This window comes from Haliotis asinina, chromosome 2, assembly GCF_037392515.1.
Source record: "Haliotis asinina isolate JCU_RB_2024 chromosome 2, JCU_Hal_asi_v2, whole genome shotgun sequence".
Taxonomy (NCBI): Eukaryota; Metazoa; Mollusca; class Gastropoda; order Lepetellida; family Haliotidae; genus Haliotis; species Haliotis asinina.
The window spans coordinates 11,720,311-11,744,427 of record NC_090281.1 but is presented as its reverse complement, the minus strand read 5'-3'; the positions used below and the strand labels follow the sequence as shown (position 1 = coordinate 11,744,427).

At 39.2% G+C, this 24,117-nt stretch overlaps 1 pseudogene; it reads left to right on the top strand.

Annotated features, from left to right (window-relative positions):
* Positions 1-501: 501 nt before the first annotated feature.
* On the top strand, positions 502-8,487 carry LOC137271497 (uncharacterized; annotated as a pseudogene).
* Positions 8,488-24,117: the final 15,630 nt, after the last annotated feature.

Here is a 24,117-nt window from a genome sequence, read left to right as displayed (position 1 = left end):
TCCTAGGATGTCATGTGTAATTAGGAAAGTGATTACGGATGACTTCCCCTTTCCTGAGATAATCTAAACAATTCATATATCAGCAAAATTCCACTAACTCTTATAAGTCTTTCATTAATCAATCTGTCACCAGTGAGTAATTGAAATAAACAATTATACAGATAATGCCCCTGCCTTTCACAGAAGATGTGTAAATGGAAAGCTATTTTAATTGTGTTTATGTTAAACTGAGAGTTAGAGCCAAGTCAGTGTATTCTCTCACACAAGTCTTAAATAATTCACACTTGGAGCTAACACACTAGTATTTTCTCTGTGGATATGGCATCTTCAAATCCTGAATGTGGTAGTCAACCCCATGATATGACAAATTCTTCAACTGATCCATCAAATAATGTAAGATTAAGAGACGTTCATCGTCTGCAAAATCCGAGAAAGAGACGGCCATCTGACAACCCAGTAGCCCATAAAGAGAGAAATGTGCGCAGAAAACTCGGATCCAGTATGAAATCCACTGGACGGTTAACCTTTTACTATGACAACGAAGAGGAGAAAGTAAAATTATTCAGTAAGATGGACTCAATCAAGCTGCTTCTCGGCCAAGGTAAAATACCTCAAGTAACAACATTCCAACTGTTGAACATTGTGTCAAAACCCGTTCTGACAACACACCAGACAAGACAGAGGCCAGATTCGTCTGGAGACAATACCTCACTCCCGAGTTACCAATATTCCTCATTTGATAACAGTTTAAATGAGGACATGTTCTTGTGCACACCTTCAGCATCTCAGCATCTAACACAAGTGATACAACACCATGTATCAACTTGTGGGGGTAAATTAAATGTCGTGGAGAGTAAAAAAGTGAGATTAGCCAGCAAGCTCACTCTAAAATGCAACAGGGACTATGTACTCTCCATATGTTGAAAGAGGGAAGTTATTAGTCAACCTGAAGGCTGTCCATGGTTACCTGTCTTCAGGTATGCTCCCAGCTCAATTCACCAAATTTTCAGATGGTGCTGGATTGGGAAATATTGGGGAACAATATTTGCAGGAAGTCCAGAAATCTTATGAATCAGTTGTACAGGACTTGGCTACAAAATCACAAGATTCTGCCCTTGTTGATGAAATAGCTTATTCCATGGCTTCCAATATCGAAGGAATTGAAATTATTACTGATGCCAGGCATTGTTGGAGAAGAAATGCTCTTGCTTAAGGTGTTGAAGTTAGAAACCATAACAAAACAAGAAGACCCTGTCACTCAAAGGCATGAACTTCTTGGAGTGCGCAAAATTTATGAATATTTTGATGAGCAACAAGTACCTATTCTTGTCCATGCTCATGACAACAATGTATCAGTGACCAAATTTGTCAAGGAGCGAGGTGACACACAAAATGCCAATGACACCTGGCATATGACCAAAGGGTTATCAAGAAGTATCCGTTCCATTACTGAGGGCTAAAAAAAAGGCTGAAGGGAAAGTATGGTTTGCTACTCTTGATGACAAAGCAGGCTCAATTCGTACCCACATATATTGGGTTATGAAAAACTGTGAAAATGTCTCGGCAAAGCTTAGACAAAATATCGACACCATTGTCAAGCATTATCAGGGACAACACAAAAACTGCCATTCAACATCCAGATGCATGCAGAAGCGATCCAAATTATGAACCTCAACGAAAACAAATCACAAATTGTGATGCTGCACACGCTTTAACGTCTTATTTACACAAGCTCCCTGTGTACAAGAATGCTGATATATTTTCGCTATGTAAAGACACTCATTATGTTGAGTCCTTCAATAATGCCATGCTGCAGTATATTGACAAGCGGGTTGTGTATGGGGAGAGTACCTACCGGATGCGCGTACAACTAGCTAGTACTGTTTAATTTGTATTATTCTCAACAGCAAGGACATTATTTGGTACTCCTGTGTGAATATGTAGTACATTGTGTACATTTTTTAGAAACGATGGATTGTTAAATCAAGGTTGATTTTCGGAATATTGAATATAGCGTCCTAGCCTAGTTTATGATCCAATTTTCACTAGACCTTGGGAACACTCCCTCCCCTCTACCACTTGTCCACACTCAGAGCCCCATGTGCTCTCCTATAAATACCTCTAGCCAGGAACTCTGGCATTGCCCCTGCCTGATAGCGAGGCTTAGCCCCACCTGCTGTAGAGAGGAATGCGCGGTACTGCCCTACCGTGAGTTGCAGGTTTAATGAAAGTAAAACACAACATTGATTATGAAATGATAACCAATTAAAATGTAAAACTCCAGGGTCTCTTGCCATGTCCCGGATAGACTGTGTCTCACTGTGTTTCTTCAGTGTATACTGTACCACCATGTTCTACAACAAGGACACCAAGTCTTGTCACCTGAAGGAAGGCTTCAACCAGACACAGCTGACCGCCACCTCTGATCCGATGGAACACTTGATACTGGGGAAAGGTCACTTTATGATTACAGATTTTCATGAGGAATAAAATCTAGTATACACTTCGTGCTTCATACACATAAAGATCGTCTACAGTCAGGTATGCACACCGTTGTGCTGAAATTCGATGCGTCGAACTTCCTGTTGTCTTGAAGTAAGAGAATGTCTTGTGAGTATTCCTGATTTAGTAAACCGGGTTCTGTTGTTATCTACTGGACAGGTGCCCCCGTCCCTGCCTCCAGGGTCTCCTGTCATGTCCCGGATAGACTGTGTCTCTGTGTTTCTTCAGTGTATACTGTACCACTATGTTCTACAACAGGGACACCAAGACTTGTGTCCTCATAGAAGGCTTCAATCAGACACAGCTCGTTGGCACTTCCGAACCTGTAGAGCATCTCATATTGGGCCAAGGTAAGATTAGTTACGTTTCACTGTTACGGGTTCTCATTGGTAAATGGAAATCAAAAGGGAAAACTTTATATATATCGTCTTTTTCTATTCATTTTCATGTAATTTGGTTTGTTTGTTGTATTTTGTTATAAATTGAGGGGGATGATGTGTTTTCAACGACGGGTAGAACATGTAAGCCTTTACCGGGATTTTTAACAAGTGAAACATGAAAAACAGCAGAGCTGATTATAGTGAGTGAGTGAGTTTAGTTTTACGTCGCACTCAGCAATATTCCAGCTATATGGCGACGGTCTGTAAATAATCGAGTCTGGACCAGACAATCCAGTGATCACCAACATGAGCATCGATCTGCGCAATTGGGAACCGATGACGTGTCAACCAAGTCAGCTAGTCTGACCACCCGATACCGTTAGTCGCCTCTTACGACAAGCATAGTCACCTTTTATGGCAAGCATGGGTTGCTGAAAGCCTATTCTACCCCGGGACCTTCACGGGTCAGAGCTGATTATAAGTGAAAAGACCATACACAATGTAGTTATAACATCGACATCCAAATACATTAACACATGTCCAGTGCGGGGTTTCTTTTGTTAAAATCGAAATATTTGAAGCAAGATCCTAATGAAGAAATTGTATAATATAATTTATGATAATTTAAACTTACATGAATTGGTAATAGTTTTAGAAGTGTTACGTCAAGCTATTTGCATCGGAAATAAGTTTTCAAAAAAAATGGAAGGAAGGAAGATCAAACTTCCCTTTTACTGAGAGTGCGAGGGTGACAGCGGTGATTTCCATATTAGGGCATAAATGTCCACATCGTCGGGGAAAACCGAGATAAGATATTATATTTTGATAGTTATTTCGCACGCCAGTGTGAGGCACTCATGCATTCTAATACGGGTCAGTTGTCAATTATCCGTGTTTGCCAGTAGGTCAGTTAGCGCTCGACCAATACACATTGGTTTCACCCAAGCATTAATAGAACAGCGAGTGAGTGAGTTTGTTTTTACGTCGCTTTTACTAATATTCCAGCAATATCACAGCGGGGGACACCAGAAACGTGCTTCACACATTGTGCCAATTTGTGAAATGGAACTGGGCGGACGCTTAAACCACTAGGCGACCCCACCGCCCCCTGAACCAGAATAAACTGGCCATCCATGGCCATCTGACTACAGTCGTGTCACCGAATCTAACCATGCAGTTGACCCATAACGTCGGCTTACTTTGTCAGTCATACTACTTAGTGGATTCACCTCGGTGTTTCTTAAATAAGCTTCGGTACATTTTCTTACTTTTTAAAAAAAATCCTAATGGTGCCACTTTTGATGCATAATTCAATTCTGATCAGCATTTCTCCTTGTTTCAACAACTTAGTATGCTCCTCGTAATTTCGTCTTTTTTTCTCGAAGTTTGGGGTTTTAATAAACTGAAAATACGACAAAATAACAGAAGTTACGAATTAATCGAAGAGACGACAAAAGTCGAATTTTGCAAAAAAAATTACCAAACTTGTAATAAACAGATATTTAAATTAAAAACAATATTATTCTTCCACGATAGTGTACTGCGTTTACGTCACGCCTGTGTTCGGCGTTGACGTCGGAATGAAATCACGTCTTTGTTTTGCAACTGCGTGGTTTCTGTTGGTGGTCTACACTTGCCATGTCAGCTGTTGTCATTTGTTCCAGCTCCTTGCCCAGTCAAGTCAGGATATGTGTACAACCGGAGACTGAACATGTGTTACAAAAAACACACCGACAATAAGGTTTGGCCCGAAGCCAAGACCTCATGCTCATTAGAGGGCAACTACCTCGTCATCATCAACACCACTGAAAGGAACCAATTCATGTACGACATTACTGCAGATATTGGTAATTCACGTTAACCAACCAAAAGACTGTCTGGCGTATTTCGTTCGAATTTGAAACATCTGAATGAGTGAGTAAAATTTTGTTATATAGATCAATATTAGCATTACTCCAATACATATCACAACGTCGTGCGGTTAGAAGAAAGAGCACTAGTTCATATTAGACCAGAACATAACACATTTCATCACCTATGGGTGAGTGTGTTGAGTTTTACGCCACTTTAAGCAATATTCCAGAAATATCCAGGAAATCAGATATGAGTTCCACACATCGTATCAATGGGGAAAATCGAACCCCGGTCTACGGGATTAAGCGTTTGCCATTAACTAACATTAAGGAAATGTTCATCAAGATATTTCTGTTGCAGGACAACTCTTTAGTCGCCCAGTACGCCCAGTTCTGGGCCCCTTGGGAGGCAGAGATAAATCATCCAACCCACAAATGTTTGACCTTCTGGGACCTCAATCTCCCCAACAGCTGGCACGCCGGTAACTGTTACATTCATGCCATGGCCTACGTCTGTGAGATAGCAATGAAGACAATTATAATAACACACGTCTGTGATGTCTTACGTATTTGTATTTTGAATTGCATTCGTATGTGCGAACGACAACTTCCTTTGCGGAAGTTATAACAGTATAACAATACCTAGAATCACCATTCGAAGAAAAACATAGCTGGAAAAAACCCCAGAAGAAACAGCAGTTCCTAAATGTTGAGCGATAGCGGGGTATATGCCGATATTGAAACACGTTGATAAGATACTATAATATAACCAAGAGGTTGAGGAAAATATACAGAAATCTATTTCATCAATCATTTACACCCTGACTCGATAATTCAAAACTATCAACTATCTTATTTCTCCTTTGGTGATGTGCATCCAAATCCTGGGCCTGTTAACATGTACCGTAACAATCTAAACATTGTTCCCTTAAAAGTTCGCAGTGTAATGGACAAAACTAGTATTTTTCATAAAAATGACGCAGTTTGCAAAACTGAAACATATCTACACAGCGTCTTTTCTGATAAAATGTTTCAATACCTGGCTTTAGTTTGCTACATATATATGTAAAGAATCACGTCTGTCTGAGATACAATGATCTGTTGAATATACAGGATTTGGCTGCACTGCGGGTAAATGTTCTGTGTAAAAACATTAATTATCTTATTGGCAAACTCGCCCAAGTAAACAAAAATGAGGTTTTTTGGGAGCCAACTGACCAATCTATTGGTGACGTTATTGATTGGAATAAATGCTCTCAACTTGGTTTTCCTTCATCTTAGAATTTCTAAATTGTCTCTCAAAAATGACATTAAATTGTTGAATTCACTCAGAGAAAACATTTTCTTAGCTGTTTAACGCAGCACTTGACAATATTCCACCCAAATGGCCATATGGTGGCAATCCAAAAACAACTGATTCTGGACCAGACGATCCAGTTATCAACAGCATATAAACGACTATGTAAATATGGTGACGACGTAGCAGCCCAGAATGTGCAACATGACTGGCCAATACACACTCGCATACGATGGCCGATCAAAACGTATGTAGCCTCACTTAGAAAATTATTAATGCATCTCACTTATAAATGCATCTGTTCTTATGTTTGATTTTTCTACGTCTTATCTGTCAGTTAAATTGGTTTCGCTATGTTCCGGTCTCACGATCCCCGTCTTGTCTGACCACTTATATTTGTACCGTCAAAAACACAAGGCCTGCAATGAATACATCAAAAACTTCAGGAAACATAATATGCAAGAAACGTTTTGTGTGTTGGAGACAGAAGTCCGCTGGAAATAAACTATGATATTAAAGTGCATAGAAAGCTATTTGAAACTAAAATCGATTGATAAAGAGACTTTCCCTTCATTTTACTGAAAGAGCCTATTTTAGAGACACTACCCAACCCACGTCCTTCATGTAAGATAATCGTTGTAAGATAATCGATTTACTTGACGCTCAGGTTAAATTCTAGGCCAAATTACCTTGTTTTAGTTTTGCCAACACAAGCAGAAATTCTTATCATATGTGTAAAGAAACAGATCCGCGAATGAAAGAAAATAGCGGACAGGATGGTGGTCGTTTGGTTTTGAGCTCCTGAAGTTTGACAAAATCTAAGCTTCTAAGATGTGCATTGTGTTAAAGACGTTAAAAGAGACTACAGTGACAGCAATGGAGAGCTAGGATTGGCATTTTGTACTGTAGAAATAAGCTGAAAAAGAAACAACGATGTCAACCATCAAGAGATGACGTCAAAGCATGTCGAGTTGTAAGCTGGTTCTGACCAACCGAGTTCCAAATAAGACTCACATGTTTGATAGTTTTGCTCCTGATTATCCGTGGAAGTGAATTCAGGACTAGAGACTTGATCATCATCGGGAAACAGTGACGATACGAATTTGGGTGTCCTGAAAGCTCTTCAGAGGATGGAGGAAAACTCCGAGCAATCATTTTTAAAAAATGTTATGAAAACTGACTTATGAAAATACATGTATATATACATTCTTATTCACAAAGGTAGAAACTTTGAGTTGAAAACAGGTGTATAAGAGAACGACTTAGTTAACTAGAAGTTCAGTCTAAATTTTGTAATCTGTCGACAATGTGTATAGAGGACGAATAAGATGAAAGGAAAGAGAAATGGGTAGAAACAGAAGCTCTCTCTGGGCAACTCATCTCTTAGCAATTTCAAATAGCAGAGAGTGATGATCATACAGATCATACAAAAAAAAACAACTATGACATCGGTATACCTAGCACGGCATCAAACCCAAACAGGGCCAAGGGCAACATGTTTACAAAGGGGAAGCTGCAGAAGTTGCAAGTTCTTGATTGTTACCCTAAATATCGACGCAATTTAAAGCAGATAACAATGTGGAACCTCCAGTAATGTTGAAAAAAGATTTCTCTTGGGATGTAAGAGGTGTGAAAGGTGATACTTTTGCTGAATGTTGATAATATCTGGAGTAAAACCAAGTTGCTGCTTGGTGGGGCAACGGCTGTATGCAAACAAGTGTGATACAAACGGTTTATAGGACAGAAGATGTTGTTTACTGTTGCAAAGAGAACCGAGGAAGAATAGTTTTCTGGTTATAATGTCAGATGCTAATGAAGACCATCCGAGGAGCGAGTTGCTGATGTCTGTCCTGGTTGTCTTTGGAAGTCCTTGGCACAGCTTTAGGCAAAAGCGTTGTGCTCGCTCTAGTGTAATAGATTGACCTTTAATGATTTCCGTTCACAGCCGAACGTGGCTGTTGGTATACATACTAATCTAACTAGATTCGAGGATGTGATTGGATTCAGACCTTTATGATGAACGCATGCTCTTATCAGCATTATTGTGGACTTCATTTGGAGCTCGCATTTTCTTTCCTTTCTCGGTTGTTAAAGTTGGATTCGAGAGTTATTTCAACATGCCTTGTGAATTTGACTGATGGTATAGCTTTGTCATACTGTTCAATGTGACAGTGCTGTCTTTTTTAGGGTTGAAGACTACGATGTTTCTCTTGAGAGGAGAAAATGTAAACTACCATTTAGAACTATATTCCTGACAAGGAGACACCTTTGTCTGGACATTAGCAGATATAGGACTTATTAGCGAGATGTCTGCTTGGGCCGGAGCAGCTGCGTGTATATCCATTACAAAGGATCCTCTTTTCAGCTTCTCAAGTTTCGCCAGGAGCTCATTGATATAGAAAAGGTACAGTTTTACACTGAGAATACTACGCCACGTTGGAGACTGAACCAGTGAGAATACATACTGTTGACGAGTACACGGCTGTGCATTCCAGTGTATGTGTTGCATAGGATCCGCCCGAGCCCTGGATGGATCTGCATCTGATGTAAGTTTCAGAGCAGTCAGCCATTCCAGACTGTGCCGAAGGCCTTGCAGCTGTCAAGGAACACCACGATAGGAGAGTCGTTTCGTTCAGTGTAATGATATACAGTCTCTTGAAGTATGAAGGACGCATGGAGGGATGATAAACCTTTCTGAAAACCACACTGTTGGCCTTCAGGAAAGTATGTTGAATCATTTACCTTAGGGATTCGTTTCCCTAATATTAGTTCAAATACCTTAGATATGACTGGGACCACTTGCACAAAACGATCTTAGAGCTACAGTGATTGTAAATCCTTAAGATTGCGATCTTAGGCTTCGGCTACAATCGCCATCCACTTGCGCGAAGCGATTGCAGGCTAAGGTCTTTGTAAGTTACAATCAAAACTTACAATTACTCGGAACCAACTGTAAGGAGCTAAGATCATTGTAGTTAGTGACAAAATGGCGTTCAAACTGGTGTCAGTTTCACGCAAATAATTAGCTAAACGTTTGGAGATTACTTTTATATAGCATAAAACTGTATGATTCGCCTCGACACTTCAACAACACAGAGAATGCAACATCGATTTAACGTCTGAAATATCGTTATTTACAATAGGGAACAAAATCATTATCGAGTCGATATCATAAAATACAATTCTCACCCGATTCAGTCTTGGAAAAGTATGAACACCATACCTTTTTGATAAACAAGGAAAGGATAGTAATGAAAGGTGTCCGCATGCGATTAGCAGAGGCCATAATTTTTTCAAGAACTCAAGAGCCGCTAATCTCAGTTTTTGCGCAACGTGGGGGTGATTTCCCTTTGCATATTATCTGCCACGCCCAAAGACAATGTAGGTTATATTGTGACAACGCAGATCTACACACATATTTCTTTTCGGTCAATGATTTTGTCTTAGTTTATCATTAAAATACTCTACATTTGCAAAATTATGATTTTGTACTTATTCTAATATCTAAAATTTAATCTGACGAGAAACGAGAGTTTTAAGCACTTTAAATATAATACAAGTATTCTTCAAATAGGAATAATACACTTGCTGAGGTATATGGAATTTGCGTAAAAAGTATTTTTAACAAAAAAAAAAATTATCAACAAAACAGCGTAATGTAATTACCATACTGTGGATGAGTATTTAACAACGCATACAACACACACGGAATAATATAGTTTCCATATTTCTCCGTCATGCACTTTTCCTAACACTCCCACAGTCATGTTACCCATTCATATCTTTACAAATCTAATGCTTGTGGGATATATTTGGTATTTTACTCCAAACAACACCTGCCAATTCATTTACAATTCATGTTACATTTAGGTGTTATATCATACGGAAATTGTATTTATATGTTATCTTTTAATTTTCATGATTATTAGGTCAAAAACTCAAGACCCAAATTTTTTAATGTATTTGTTTGTATATCAATATTGTCATAAAACATGATATTTCTGTCGTTGCAGTATCACATTCTTTGTTCATAAATTAAATTAGAATGAAAAATTAGAGAATAACCCAAGAGGTACGAGTGATTATATAAGTTACCTTCCACGTTATCATTTCCTTAAAAGATGGGTGGGTTTGGTTTTGGGGTTTTTTTGTTTTGTTTTGTTTTCATGAAAAATCTGCGGACTTGAAATTGTGTCATTTAAAAGAAATGGCCATATATTGAGGCAAACTGCCTCGCAATCCAAAACCATGTAAATCTTTTAAAATGCTATGTTTCCAGGTTGTGGTGTCACGTGCTTTTTCAAATTAAATAATAAAGACACAGCGTGTTGTTTATTAATTGGAGTGTTTTTTACAAATGATTCCAAACGCACTAAGTGATCGACATTACTTCTGTTTTTACGGAAACCACACTGTGTATCTATTGTAAGGTTATTTGTTTCCAAGTACAAAACAAGCTATTGTTTTGATATTGTTGGAATTTAGTTGCCTCACCTAGTTTATTCGCAATATCTGATTTATAGGGAAGTGGTTGATCTCCATGCTTAAGATGGTGGACACAAGATTTAGTACCTTTACCTTTAATTTGTTCCATACTTTGGACATAAGCGTTCGAGGATTTATTTTGATTGATTGAGTGAGTGAGTGAGTTAATATTTAACGTCACATCGGCAATATCTCAGCCATATCGTAACGAGAACATTTAAGATTTAAATGAAATATATGCATGTGGTAAAAATCATTTGTCAACGAAGGGCAGTAAAACAAGTAGAATATCATTAATATTTAACGTCACATAGGCAATATTTCAGCCATATCGCGACGAGAACATTCAACAATGAAAAAGAGCATATAAACATTATAAAACCTGTCAACGAAGGACTGTAAAAGAACTAGAATATCACAATTATCATTACAACTAGCATGGAAAGGTGAAATTAATATCACTATCTAGACAAAACAATACAAAAACAGGCTTTAGATCTCCAACAACCGAAGGTAGATCACCATACTAGGGACCACGGGGACTTAGTACCTTTGCTACCTACATGGAGCCTAGTTGGATTTACATCACCCCTTCAGCCGCTGGAGAGTGTATGAAATGCTAGCCAAAATTAAACTGACATGAATACTACGATTAAAAACCTGGTAGACTTAAATTTACATAAAATGCTTTGGGACTTACGTACCCTCCCCGGAGGACAAAAATATTACAAGACTTCAACCCACGTTGAGGGTCCAGCCACTAACAATTCAAGTTGCTAATCAAACTACCAGTCATTAAAATACATCTATTTACAGAACATATTACTCATAATGCAACCAACAAATCAATTTCCTTAAAAAAAACTAATGATTAAATGAGAATTAACAGTGGTAAAAAGATCCTTGACAGTTTTTACATTGAAATATTTATCCCTTGTGATGGAGAATTCAGCACAGTTAAGCAGGATATGCTTGACCGTGACTCTCCCATCATAAGGGATACTAAACGGAGGATCATCTCCTTTTAACAGGTATGCATGTGTATATCATGTATGGCCAATACGACATCGTCGAATGCCCTTTTCAAATCTGGACTGACAATCCAAGTAGGTGTAACCAATATACGTTTTTCCCCTGTAGTTTATTTATACCTACTTGGGTGTCCCACTTCTTCTGCATCAGATCACGGATGTAAGTTCTCATGCTAGCAGCAAAAACAAGCGGTTTTATTTACAAGCCTCATACAGAGGATTGAAAACACAGTTATATGCAGGGTTTGACTCATTGGAATATAGTTTTGTTGTATATTGTAAAGCTAATTGTATACGTCGCTGCTCAAGAGATGGTTCATCAGCCTCGACGTAAGGCTGTCAACAAATGAAGTTCGAAAGGAGCCAAGACAAAGTCTTAGACCTTGATGATGGACAGAATCTAATAGTTTTAAGTTGCTCTTGCAGGCTCCACCATATACAATTGAGTCATAATCAAGCTTCAAACGGACAAGTGATCTATGTAGGTGTAGAAGGGTAGCTTAATCCCCTCCCTATTTTGAGTTAGAAACAACTTTCAATAAATCAAGTGTCTTCAGGCATTTACTTTTTAGGGATTTGATATGCGGAAGAAAAGTTAAATGAGAATCGAAAATCAGAACTTGGCCTCCTTAACAACTGTGATAGGAGTGCCATTTAAAGACAGTTGAGGGTCCTTATGTGGTTTATATTTACGTCAGAAACGTACACAATTAGTTTTTGATTTAGAAAATTTAAAGCCGTTTTCAAGATACCATTTATTTATTCTATTTGAACATAACTGCAGTTGCCGTACAAAAGTATGCATATTCTTTCCGCGACAAGAAATCTTAAAGTTATCCACGAAAAGTGATCCATCAATTGAATCGTTTAAAACCTTGGATAAACTCTGGATCGGAAAACTAAAAGAGGTAACGGACAAAATACTGCCTTGTGGAACACCCTGATCCTGATTGTAATGATCAGACAGGGTAGAACCCACTCGGACTGGAAACTGCCTGTCTTTTAAAAACTCTGATATAAAAAGAAGTAAGCGACCTCTTAAACCAAAATCATGCAAATCCTTTAAAATACCATGTTTCCAGGTAGTATCGTATGCCTTTTCGAGATCAAAGAAGATCGATACTGTAAACTGTTTGTTTACTATTGCATTTTTGACAAAGGATTCTAAACGTACCAAATGATCAGTGGTATTACGATTTTCCTGAAACCACATTGAATATTTGTGATAAGGTTATTAGTTTGAAGACACCATGATAATCGATTGTTTACCATTCGTTCCATGGTTTTGCACACACAACTCGTTAAAGAGATTGGTCTGTAATTAGATGGATCTGTATGATCTCGGCCAGGTTTTGGATTGGGGACTACAATGAAATTACTCTAGGAAGTTGGAAAAGTTCCTGAAGTCCATATTGAATAAAATATATTTAGAAGTGTTTCCAAACATGGTTCTGTTATGTTTTTTCAAGAGCTGATAGTGTATGTTATCAGATCCTGTTGCTGTATCGTGAGCTTGCTCAAGGGTAGTGTGTAGTTCATTTAATGAGAATAATTCATTATAGTCTGCGCCATTGTCCGAGTTAAAAATGATTCTCTTCTTCTCCTGTTGTTTCTGGTATTGTTGAAATTCTGGCAGGTAATTTGATGAAGAAGAATGTTTAGCGAGAGTTTCACCAAGCGTATAGGTAATATCAGACTTATCAGTTAATAAAGTCCATCCTTGAGATGGTGGACAGTAGATTTGGAACCTTTGCCCTTAATTCTTTGAATCATATTCCACACCTTTGTGATAGGTGTACGGGAGTTAACTTTGGAAACGTAATTCCTCCAAGGGTGACGCTTATTCTGTTTAAAAGTGGGTCGAGCCTTGGCATTTAAAATTTTCACTTTATCTAAATTATGAACTGTAGGATGGCGGCGAAAATACTTTTCTGCCTTTTTCTTATTCTTTCTGGCCTGTTTGCAGTCATTAGTAAACCATGGTTTACGAATATTTGGAGTTGCAGGGGACATGGGCATAGTTTGGTCAACAATGTCATTGATTATATCTGAAAACAGCTGAAATAGGTGAGTGAGTGAGTGAGTAAAATTTTTACATCGCATCGGCAATATTACAGCCATATAGCGATGAAAACAAGGTAATCAATCTAAAATATCCGTCGACAAAGGACAGTAAAACTAACTAGATTATCACAGATATATTGATGTTGAAACTAGTCATGAAATCTAAAACACTTAAACTAGAGAGGACGATACAGAGAATAAAAACAGGCTATAGGTCGCCAACAACTGAAGGTAGGTCACCATACTAGGGACCATGGGGACTTACAGTACTTTTGCTACCTGCATGGACCCTAGCTGGATTTATATCATCCCTTCAGCTGCAAGCGATGAAGTGAATTTTAGCCAAAATTAAAATGACAGGGATACTACAATTAAAATAGACGGTCAATATAAATTACCTTTGAATGCCTTGGGACTTACGCACCTTCTCAGGAGGACAATAATTTTACTCTACTTCAACCCCCCTTGAAGGTACAGCCACTAACAATCCCAGTTACTAATCCAAATGACCACTTATAAAATATTTATCTATTCACAAATCGGATAACAAATCTAATTCTTTTAAATATGCGATAATTAAATGATGATTAACATTACTAAAAAGATCCTTCATGGTTCGTGTTTTAAAATACTTATCCCTTGTGATGGAATATTCAACACAGTCAAGCAAGACATGCTTGACTGTGATTCTTTCATCACAAGGGATACAGAACGGAGGATCCTCATCTTTCAATAGATATTCATGAGTATATCTAGTGTGGCCAATACGACATCGCCTTATGATGACCTCATCAAATCTAAACTGACAACCCAAGTAGGTGTAACCAATGTGGGATTTAATTTCATGTAATTGATTGATACCTGCCTGGGTGTCCCACTTTTTCTGCATAAGATCCCGAATGTAAGATCGGATGACATCTTTATAATGAGAGTATGGAATAAGAAGTGGTGTCATAGATTTGGTGAGTGCTGCTTTGGCAGCAAGATCGGCAAGTGTGTTCCCAGAAATGCCAACGTGGCTGGGTAACCAACAGAAGACGACGTCGTATTGGCCAGTAGCAAGATCATTGTACAATTCAATAATCCCTACTAAAAGTGGATGTTTGGTAGAAAGACCCTTAATAGCTTGAAGGCACGAAAGAGAGTCTGAAAAGATTATATACTGCTTATATTTGGAATGCTTATTGATATATTTTAAGGCTGTTAGTATAGCGTTTGCTTCAGCTGTGAAAATTGAGGTATGATCTGGCAGTCGAGAAGATACTGTTTTGGATCCAACGACAGTGGCACAAGCCACTGCCCCACCATACTTGGACCCATCTGTAAATATGGATTTATATGTATTATACTTACTTTGTAATTGATTATATTCTTGTTTATATTGTAACTCATTCGTTTGTGATTTCTTAAATATAGTCAAGGTTAGGTCGACTTGTGGCCTAACCAATGGCCAAGGAGGTGAAGACAGCAGACGAGAAGGAGAAATATTTTCTAGGTCAATGCCAGCAGCAGAAAGGAAAGGTTTAATCCTTATCCCTAGAGGTGGAACAAGAGAAGATTTTTTGTTGTACAGATCCTCATTGAGGGGATGAAATACACAGTTATATGCAGGGTTCGTCTGATTCGAATATAGTTTAGTATTGTACTGCAAAGATAATTTAATACGTCTTTGGGTTAAAGAAGGCTCATCAGCTTCAACATAAATGCTGTCAATAGGAGAAGTGCGGAAAGATCCAAGACAAAGTCTTAAACCCTGGTGATGGATAGAATCAAGCAGTTTCAAGTTGCTTCGACAGGCCCCGCCATACACGATGGAACCATAATCAAGCTTTGATCGGATGAGTGATCTGTACAAATGAAGGAGGGTAGTTTGATCCCCTCCCCACTTTAAATTGGACACCACTTTTAGGAGATCTAATGCTTTCAGGCATTTGGTCTTCAAATACTTAATATGTGGTAAAAAGGTCAAATGTTTGTCGAAAATCAGTCCAAGAAACTTGGCTTCCTTTACAACGGTAATTGGAGAGCCATCTAAAATCAGTTCAGGATCTTTATGAGGCTTATATTTCCGACAAAAATGTATACATTTGGTTTTTATCTGTGAAAACTTAAATCCATTCTCAAGTGACCATTTATGAATTTTATTTAAACACATCTGTAATTGTCTCTCAATGGTATGCATATTTTTACCACGACATGAAACATTAAAATCATCCACAAACAATGACCCATCTATTGAGTCATGTAATACTTTCGAGAGACTATTGATTTTTATGCTAAACAAAGTAACAGACAAAATTCTGCCCTGTGGAACCCCCTGATCCTGATTATAATGGTCAGACAGGGATGATCCGACACGAACTTGAAATTGTCTGCCTGCTAAAAATTGTGATATAAAATGAGGCAAACGGCCTCTCAAACCAAAATCATGTAAATCTCTTAAGATACCATATTTCCATGTTGCATCATAAGCTTTTTCAAGGTCGAAAAAGATTGATACAGCATGCTGGTTATGGACAATGGAATTTTTAACAAATGATTCTAGTCGAACCAAATGGTCAATAGTGCTTCTATTTTTGCGAAAACCACATTGGATGTTAGTAATAAGATTATTGGATTCTAAAAACCACACTATTCTATTATTGACCATGCGTTCCATGGTCTTGCAAACACAGCTAGTTAGTGAAATAGGTCTGCAGTTTGATGGATCTGTATGATCCCGACCAGGCTTAGGTATAGGTACAGCAATGGCTTGACGCCACGACGGAGGAAAATGGCCTGTTGTCCAAATATGATCAAAAATGTTCAGAAGAGTTTCAAGACATGTATTAGGTAAATGTTTCAGGAGCTGATAGTGGATATTATCAGCACCTGTTGCCGTATCGTGAGCTTGCGATAGGGCAGTATTCAGCTCATGTAGTGAAAAGAGTTCATTATAATCTTCACCATTATCAGAATGAAAGTTAATATTATGTTTTTCTTGTTGATCTTTATATTTTTGAAACTTTGTATTATAGTTTGAGGAAGAAGAATGCCTAGATAAAGTTTCACCCAACTTGTTTGCAATGTCAATTTTATCTGTTAAAACCTCGGGTCCATCTTTTAGATGATGAACACTAGAATTTCTGCCTTTACCCTTGATTCTCTGTACCATGTTCCACACCTTTGTCATTGGTGTACGTGAATTAATATTTGATACAAAGGTCTTCCAACACTGGCGTTTACTTTCTTTAAAAGTACGTCGAGCCTTAGCATTATTTACTTTGAAATGATTAAAATTGTGAACAGTAGGATGGCGGCGAAAGTATTTCTCTGCCTTTTTCCTACACTTTCTAGCTTGTTTGCAATCATCAGTAAACCACGGTTTGCGAATATGTGGTTTAGCAGAAGCCTTAGGAATAGTTTCATCGGCGATATTCTTCAGTTTTTCAGAGAACAACTGAATCGGATCTGGGGCATTGAGAAAAGAGTCAGGCTGTAAGTTGTCAGCACACAGTGTCTGGAATAATGGCCAGTTAGCTTTATCAAAATTCCACCTTGTTGCAGGGGGTTCATCATTCGGATTTATAGCTGAAAGTATTGTGGGAAAATGGTCACTTCCACAAAGATCGTCATGGACAGACCATTCGAATTCGTTATATATGTTTGCATCTGTGAGCGACAGATCGAGTGCAGAATAGGTTCCAAAACCAGGGTGTAAATATGTGACAGATCCATCATTAAATATGCACAAATTATTATTTGCAATGAAATCTTCAAGAATTTTACCTTTATTGTTGGTATCGGCACTTCCCCACAAAGGGTGATGGGCATTAAGATCACCCATGATTATGCATGGTTTAGGAAGCTGGTCGAATAGATCCTGAAGATCGGACTGCTGAAGAGCTGAAGAAGGAGAGATGTACAAAGAACAAAGCGTAAAGGTTATCTGCAAAGTAAGCCGGACCGCAACAGCCTGAAGGTTACTTTTAAGGGGAACTGAGCTATGGATTACATCATGCTTCACAAGAATAGAAGCACCGCCAGTGGCTTTTTCACCTTCAGGTGAGAATGAATGAAATGAATTATACTGGCGCAATTCAAATTTATCAGTACTTTTCAGATAAGTCTCTTGTAAACTAAACGCCGATGGTGTATAATCTTGTGATAATAATTGTAGGTCGTTAAAATTGTTCCTAAGGCCTCTGCAATTCCATTGTACTAATGTCATAAACATATCTAGGGAGGTTCAACTGGAGACCGTGCCTGTTTGGTAGCGCCACTCCTGCACCCTGTTTGTGAAGGAGTGATCTCCATGTCAAGCGCTTCAAACTGATTTTGAACCGTCACTGATGGTGACTCTTCTAAATGTTGAAGAGCTCTGGTCTTTTTCCTCATTTTTTTCTTTTCTTTGCTAGATATATGATCAACGCCTTTTGTCGCCTGTGTTGAATTCATGGCTTCTGGCTGAGATTCTGTCTGGGACGATGAGGAGCGTTGAGACTCATGTGATATTGGAGGATTGTCATCCAAGGTTATCTGAGTTGCATTCACCCAAGATATTAAAGTCTGACAGGATGTTGAAACTGATTTCTTACCAGATTTTGGAGCAGACGAAGAAACTGTAGCTGAATATGTTTGACCAGTAGAAGATTTAGATGGAGTATTTACTAATTTCTTTGCCTCAAAATAAGAGATGTTATTTGTGTATTTGATTTTTAGAACTTGGCTTTCATATTCAAACTTTGGGCAAGATTTAGATGAAGCCAGATGTTCACCACTGCAGTTGGCGCACTTGATGGTATCAGTGCAATCAGTACTCTCATGAGGTCCACTGCAACGTGAGCATACAGACTGGCCTGTGCAAGATCTTGCACCGTGTCCAAACATTTGGCATTTGTAACACCGGAGTGGATTTGGTACATAGACTTCCACTCCGATATTGCAGTATCCTGCTTTAACAGATTTAGGGAGTACTGTCATACAAAAAGTGAAAAGGTAGGTGTTAGTTTTGACCACATTTGAATCCTGTTTCCTGATGAAACGCGTCACAGAAGTAACACCTTGGTCTTTCAACTCGGCTACAATTTCTTCTTCCGACATGTCTGACAAACAATGAGACCTGTCTCTAACAATTCCTCTACAAGTATTCAGTGTCTTATGAACGGAGACAACAACCTGTTTGTTAACAAAATGCTGCAAGCCCAGCAGATTGACAGATGGTTGTCGTCGTATACATTCTACCAAGAGCGAACCATTTCTGAGGCGAGTGACATTCTTTACCTCTCCGCAGACACCCTGGATGCCCTTGGAAACAGCAAAAGGGTTTATATTAAGTGGACTCCCATCATCAGTTGCAATAACCAAAAACCTTGGCCAAGAATCATTCACTGAAGGGGATACCTCCTCATCAGATGACGAAGAAAGATGTCTCCGCTTGTACGTCTTTGATGAACCAGAATGCATATTTTGAGCCATGGTATTAGAATATTATTCGGAAGCCCTGCTCCCCACCCGCCATCGAGTGTCAACATGGACGATGCTGCAGCGGAAACCAGACTGCAGCACCAGGGTTACAGGGATGTTATACTCCAGAAATAAGGACATAAATAGCTAAGAAATCTAAAAGATCAAATGCCAGGCTGGTTCGGCCCATGACATAAGTCCTCAGAAACTCAGAACTTAGAGGTCCATACCACCAGATTGGCCCATGAGCCACCGCCCTCTGGCATTAGACTCTAGGCAATTAAATGTAACAAAGATTTTTATACTGAAATTGATAATCACAAGAACCAATACCCAATATGTTGAATGTGCAAAAAGTGAGCTATGAACAGGGCTTGGCATGACCAGTCGATTGATAGAACCGGGCCCATTCTACCACCCGTCTAGGTGAAGTCAGGGCCAAAGTGGTGTGTTAGGCAATAGGAACACGGTTCCAGGCCCCTATTGCCCTCAACCACCAGGATCCCGTCCTCCACCGACACAGGGCCGCAACCCACGGCTAACAGGTTGGTGGACCAAATATACCCCCGGGTCCACAACGGGGGTGTTGGCGAGCTCTTGGCATTACCCAGCACCCACCACGAGGAGGTGGCTCGCCACGGGTGCCCTGAAATAGGATCTTCGATATTCACAAAAACGTCAGCTTTTAAGTGATCAGTGCAAAGTGTTTTATGTAATGATCAGTCAGCCTTGGTAAAGTTTCGTCTGGATAAAGGTGGATCATCCCCAGGGATAATGCTTTTGAGAATGGTGGGGATGTGATCACTCCCACATAAGTCATCATGGACCTCCCATTCAAACTCATTACATAAATTATAATAAGGGAATGATATATCCAGGGAAGAATAAGTTCCCGTGGCTAGATGTAAATAAGTGGCTGAATCGTCATTAAAAATACATGAATCATTATCGGATATAAAATCTTCGATGATTTTACCTTTAGTATTTGTGCTGACACTTCCCCAAAGTGGGTGTGTCCGTTAAGACCACCCATGATGAGATATGGCTTCGGAAGTTGATCATATAGATTTTGAAGATCTGATTGTTGAAGATTTGAAGTGGGAGGTATATACAAGCTGCACAAGGTCAGCGCGATGTGCAGAGTAAGACGAACAGCAACTGTTTGCAATTGTGTATTTAGAGCGAGAGGTCTATGTATGATGCTGTGATGAACCAAAATAGAAGCGCCACCAGTAGCTTTATCTCCTGCAGGAAAAAGAGTGATAATCACTATACTGTCTCTGATTGAAGTTATCTGTATTTTTAAGGTATCTCTCTTGAAGACATACTGCTGGCGGTTTAAGATCCTGTATGAGTAGCTGTATTTCGTTGAAGTTATTCTTTAGTCCTCTGCAGTTCCACTGAATCAAAGGCTAAGAACTATTCATCTCTTTGGTGGGTGAACTTGAGATCTTGCTCGCCCACTACGTTTAGGCGACAAACTTGTTGTTCTCTGAGGGACGCTTTCGGTAACATCCATCCCTTCAAGTGATCCAAACTTGTTATAAAGGTTGATGGGATCATCAGCACCTTTTGATGCTCTACCCGTTTCATTGAATCGAGAAGAGTCAGGTTTACATCTGGATAACGCAGTTTTTCCTCTCTTAGGCTGTGAACGTTGTGACGAATGATTCTGTGTTGAATTGGCGTTACGGAAACAGTAGATGATGATACAGGAATCTGTTCAGCTGAAGAAGGCTCAGCAGTAGTTTGTGTGCAGGAATCCGACATGCAGGAGGGTTCAGGATTGATGGAATGTCTCCAAATCAGGTCTGTTTGGCAGCCAATAGAAGACGTTACCTCAGCTGGTTTTTCAGTTACAGAAGCATATGGACCACTTGGATCGCAGGAAGGTACGAGTTTTCTAGCCTCATTGTAACTAAAGTCCTGAACAGTTTTGATTTTATTTATCTGCATCTCTCTTTTCCATATTGGGCAATCTTTTGACGAGGATGAATGATGACCAGAACAGTTGACACATTTCTTAAAGTTGCTATCGCAATCTTCGGTAACATGTGTTTTCTCACCACAGTGGTACCCCATGGCCAAACGTTTGGCACTTATAACACCTCAGTGGGTTTGGGATATATTGTTCAACAACAAGGCTGCAATATCCTGCTTTGATAGTTCTTGGTGGAAACAAGTACAAGTAAGTATTTGTTTGAATTGCTTCTGAGTGCTGACGCCGAGTAAAACGCTTCACATGTGTTACACCTTGGTCTTTTAATTCACAAACAATGTCAAGCTAGGACACATCATCTAGGAGGTGATCACGGTCCTTAACAATGTCCTTGCTTGAATTCAGTGACCTGTGGACTGACACTGAAAAAGGTAGTCCAGCCAAGGTATCAATAGATAGTAAATTGGTGGCTTGCTGTCTTTTGGCACATTCAATTAGAAGTGATCCAGATCTCATACGTTTGATATTCTTAACATCTCCTGCTATACCATACACTCCTTTTAAAACAGCAAATGGATTCAGTTTGACAGGTTGCATGTCCGGAAATTCTAAAACCAGAATTTTTTTTCCAGTATTCAACTTGATTAAGAGATAGACAGCCTTCATCAGCATCATGATCATTGTCAAGTTGACGCTTCTTTTTCATTGGGGTTTCCAGGGCCATGTTGAAGTATTATAGATTCATCACCCCAGCTCCCCACCCACCACGGAGTATCATTAAGACAATGCTGTATACAAGTGGATCTCCAACTTGCAGCACCAAGGATACTGGGATGATATACTCCAGCAGAACGATTAAAGAAGTACTCAGTCTACCAGATTGGCCCATGAGCCATCGCCTTCTGGCACCAGCATCTCAAAACCAATTATGTCAATATTGTGAACAGTAAAACCAAGCTAAACAGTTATTGAGCAATGAAATGAAATTAGGGCTCAGGGCTCGGCATGACCAGCCGATTGGTTGAACCGGGCCCATTCAACCACCCGTCTAGGTTAAGTAAGGGTCGAAGGGGTGTGTTGAGCAAAGGTAACGCGGTTACAGGCTCCCAGTGCCCTCAACCCCCAGACTCCCGTCCTCCACCGACACAGGGCTGCAACCCACGCGAACAGGTTGCAATTGGTGGACCAAATATGAACCCGGATCCACACGGGGGTGTTGGCGAGCACCACAAAACACCCATGCATACGTTAAAATGGCTAGCAACAACGCCCAATATATGAGGTAATGATAAATGATGATTAAAAATATTTTAAATGAAATATACTTAAGATCCAGACCTATGTAGTGACGACATTAAGAATACTTGACCACGGGATATACAATAGTACACCTCATAAAATTCCTCATTGCCCGTGTGTAGTCTAGAAATCAATAGCAATCAATTAATGTCCTGTGTATCTGCAAACCACAGTAGATAATGTTTCAACACTCTTCGTCTACTACGCCCTGCATGCTATTGAGATCAGTGGTTTGTTTTGGGTTTTTTTCTCTTTTGACATTACCGCAATAGAACAGCCAGGTTACTACTTTGAATTTTAGATTAAACCTGATCTGCTAATCGTAAACAAATGCAGGAACACAGGTAAAATTTAGGTTTCGAAACAAGTAACATGTTATCCGACTCGTATGATCCTTTGACGCATTACAGTCGACAAAATGATTGGAATCCATATTCATTTTATGAACATAACTGCTCATTTAAAAAAAACCACAAAACCATGTCTGTACCAGTATAGCCCTGGCATGTTTAATGTTGAATTTGTTGATGAATGCGAAGATTCAAATTGTCATTTTGCGTGTCTACATTCAAGGTCAGTACCAAGTGTATCTTCCATGAAACTCTCCTCCTCATACGCTCTGTTCACCTCATATCCTCTGAAGGACCAGTCTACGCCATTCCTCGTATACATCAGCTTCCAACCGGACCAGATTGTGTACTGGAGGATCCTTTTGTTACACACGATCATCAGTCATGCCCCATGCATCATATGTGATGCTCCACAGGAAAAAGATCGGGGTTAATTCAATTGTAAAATATGTCGCGGGGTGCTTAACTAAATTTTTTGTGTATTGTTCACTTTTGTATCCAGTCATGTATGCATTATGACAACACGAACAATAAGAACGTAGGTATTGATCCTGTACGTGACGTTCATAGTTTATGTTCGCTGTAGTGATTGATTTCCTCACAGGGTTATAATAGATGCTTACTCCAACATCAGCTCATTTCACCAAGACGGACCCAATCGGACAACAGATGTATGTATATATGTCATTTCATTATCTTATAATACTATTTCTAAAATGTTTTCATATTAAATAAATACTGACTGCATATCCTGTAAATTACAGTTTATCGTGGAGGCGTGTGGTCCTGTGCATAGAATTGCCTCTGTCTCTGCCTCAGCAGAAATAGGATGTGAGACTATTAACCTTTAAGCACGTAACAGGCATCCTGGGGTATCAGGTGTAACTTTGATCGCATTGTGCAGGATATCCAGAATAGGAAAGGCACGTTATAAATATTATCATTATTATGTTCTTGTAAGTACATTGCTTTGTGCGCCCCACATCTGAGCCATCGAAGAGGAGGGCAAATGTGAACATACTGCCACAGATGTATCATTTGAAGCTTCGATGTTTACGCTGAATATTTATCGTATTTTATTTATATTTTTCTGGCAATTTTAAGCGGTCTGGTGTTTTCGTGAAATACGTAGTTGGCTGGATGAGATTTACTGGATTCACTCTCATGACTGAGTGTCAGTAACAAAAAGGAATGTGTATATGTCTGGAATGACATATTGTCATGGTTTCAGTCCACAGGCACACACACTTAAAGAGTTTGAATCAAGTCTGATCCATTCAGTGACTCTGGGCATTCATTCATGTGAGATGTGAGTTCATGTGAGATAAAATATCCAAGTGGTGTTCAATTGATTATTGATTCACTTAACCCAATGGACCACGTCAGTTTGTGAATTGTGTATGAAAGTTTCGTATGTTGTTCTTGTTGGATTGTTATCTAATGTAACGCTGCAATCAGCAGCATTACAGATA